Source organism: Arachis ipaensis, chromosome B7, assembly GCF_059453495.1.
Source record: "Arachis ipaensis isolate K30076 ecotype BB chromosome B7, ASM5945349v1, whole genome shotgun sequence".
In the NCBI taxonomy this organism is placed as follows: domain Eukaryota; kingdom Viridiplantae; phylum Streptophyta; class Magnoliopsida; order Fabales; family Fabaceae; genus Arachis; species Arachis ipaensis.
In genome coordinates this window covers 66,696,427-66,699,044 of record NC_142442.1, presented here as the reverse complement: position 1 = coordinate 66,699,044, position 2,618 = coordinate 66,696,427, and the positions used below count along the sequence as shown (strand labels likewise).

Below are 2,618 nucleotides of genomic sequence, written 5' to 3'. Positions count from 1 at the left end.
CATGTCATAAGGGGCCTCTTGAGGTGCATTCTGAGTGTTGACAGCTGAAACCTGCATCCCACTCAATTGTTGAGTAATTAAATTCATCTGCTGAGACAAAATTTTGTTCTGAGCAAGAAGAGCATCAAAAGCTTCTACTTCCAAAATGCCTTTCTTTTGAGGAGTCCCAAAGTTCACAGGATTCCTGTTAGAAGAGTATAAATATTGGTTGTTAGCAACCAACTCAATAAGCTCAGTAGTCTCCTCTGGTGTCTTCTTCATGTGCAGTGAACCACCTGCAGAATTATCCAAACACATTTTGGACATTTCACATAAGCCCTCGTAGACGATATCTAGATGAGTCCATTTAGAAAACATGTCCGGAGGACATTGTCTGGTCAGTAGCTTGAATCTCTCCCAGACTTCATAAAAGGTCTCACCATCTTTCTGTCCAAAGGTCTGAACCTCCACCCTCAGCTTAGTTAGCTTTTGTGGTGGGAAAAATTTAGTCAGAAATCCAGTGACCACCTTATCCTAAGTGTCCAGGCTCTCCTTGGGTTGAGAATCTAGCCACAACTTTGCTCTGTCCCTCAGAGCAAATGAGAAGAGTATGAGTTTGTAAACCTCAAGATTCACTCCATTCATCTTCACAGTATCACAAATCTGCAGGAAATTAGAAATAAATTGATTTGGATCTTCATGAGGAAGTCTATGATACTGACAATTTTGTTATACAAGAATGACTAGCTAAAGCTTCAGTTCAAAGTTGTTTGCAGCTATAGGAGGCACCACAATACTTTTCCCATAAAGATCTGCATTGGGGGCAGTGTATGGCCCAAGCACTCTTCTAGGTTGTTCATTCTCATTCAGATTTGCCACATTGGCATTGACAGCATGATTTTGATACATGGTGGACTCTGCAGCTTCCCTTTCAAGAGTTTCACTCAGATTTTCACTAGCCTTGTAAAGTCTAGCTTGTTGCAAGCGCCGCCTCAAAGTCCTTTCAGGTTTAGGATCAAAATCTATAAGAGGTTCCTTGTCCCTGTTCCTGCTCATAAACAGACAGAAGACAAGAAAAATGGGATTCTCTACGTCAGAGTGTAGAGAATTCCCAGTGAGGTAACCTGTGTAAAAGAAATAAAATACAACAACTAAATAAATTAAGCAGTAAAATTCAAAAATTATAAGCAAAATTGGGACAGAAAAATTTCAAAATTTTTAAGAAAAATAAACAGGAAAAATTAAAATAAAAATAACTAGGGGACACCAAACTTAACTTGAGAAATTAAGGAAAAATAGTAGCAAAAAATTTCGAAAATTAAAGTGCAAAATTAAATAAAATTAAAGCTAAAACGCCTAATCTAAGCAATCAAACAACAAACAGTTGTCAATCACAGTCAATCCCCAGCAACGGCGCCAACAACTTGGTGCGGAATTTATAACCCACAAACTAACTGGTAAGTGCACTAGGTCGTACCAAGTAGTACCTCAAGTGAATGAGGGTCGATCCTATGAGGATTGATAGACTAAGCAATAATGATTCAGTGATTTACTTAGTCAGACAAACAGAAAAGAGTGTTGAGAGTTCAAAAGCATTACCAATAAATTTAGAATATCAAAAAGCAAGTAGTAAATTGGTGTGAATAATATGGGAGAAAACAGTTAAGGCTTCAGAGATATCTATCTTTCGGATTGACTTTTCTTACTAACTATTTTAATCATGCAAGATTCAATTCATGGCAAATTATATGTGACTAAACCCTAATTCCTTAGACCTTTTTAGTCTCCTCTAACCTTCATCAACCGCCAATTCCTTGGTCACTTAATTCCAATTAGAGGGTGAAGTTTAATTCTAGTTTATATGCCACAGAAACCTTAATTACCCAAATATAAGAGGATTATATGTCACGTATCCCATTAAGTCCAGATATTAGAAATTTAGGAGAAATTGTTTTCAAGTTATTGTTCAAGTAAAGAGCTTTTCCAAGTTATACAAGAACTCAATTAGAACAAGGGTCATACTTCCATTCCACCCAGGTTCATAAGATAAAGAACGAAAACAATTATTGAAATAGAAATAAGTACATGAATTAAAATAGAAAAATAATAGTATCAATCCATACAATAGACAGAGCTCCTAACCTTAACAGTGCAGGTTTAGCTGCTCATGGTTTAGAGAGAAAACTAGGATTCTGAAAAACTGTAAATTACGGAATGAGGTCCAAGAGTAGAGAAGAACTCGAAGGGCTTATTCTTTTCCCTTTTATATCTAATCCTAATTAATGTAAATTATATTTCCTAAAACTAAATAATATCTTTTCCTATTTTTAAAATAAAACAAAAGTTTAATCAAAATTAATAACATTTCGTGCGAGCCTTGAGGAGCCAGAGGGGACCACCAAAATTGCTAAAGGTGGCGCCAAACTTGGAGAATCCAAGTTTGGCGCCATTGAGGCCGTATGCATTCTTCAAGGTTCTCCTTAGTTGGCGCCAAACTTGAGGTATCTCAAGTCTCAAGTTTGGCTTCAAGCTACGCCTTGTATTCCTTGGATTCTTGAGTGTGGCGCCAAACTTGGAGAATCCCAAATTTGGTGTCGTTGAGGCCGAAAGCAATGGGGATTGTGAAGCACTCCTGCCGC

At 37.2% G+C, this 2,618-nt stretch overlaps 1 non-coding gene across 1 annotated transcript; it reads left to right on the top strand.

The window, feature by feature from the left end:
- The first annotated feature begins 351 nt into the window (after positions 1-351).
- Positions 352-459, top strand: LOC148552868 (small nucleolar RNA R71). The gene has a single exon (XR_015893030.1). It is a non-coding gene; the product is annotated as a small nucleolar RNA R71 (small nucleolar RNA).
- The last annotated feature ends 2,159 nt before the right edge of the window (positions 460-2,618 follow it).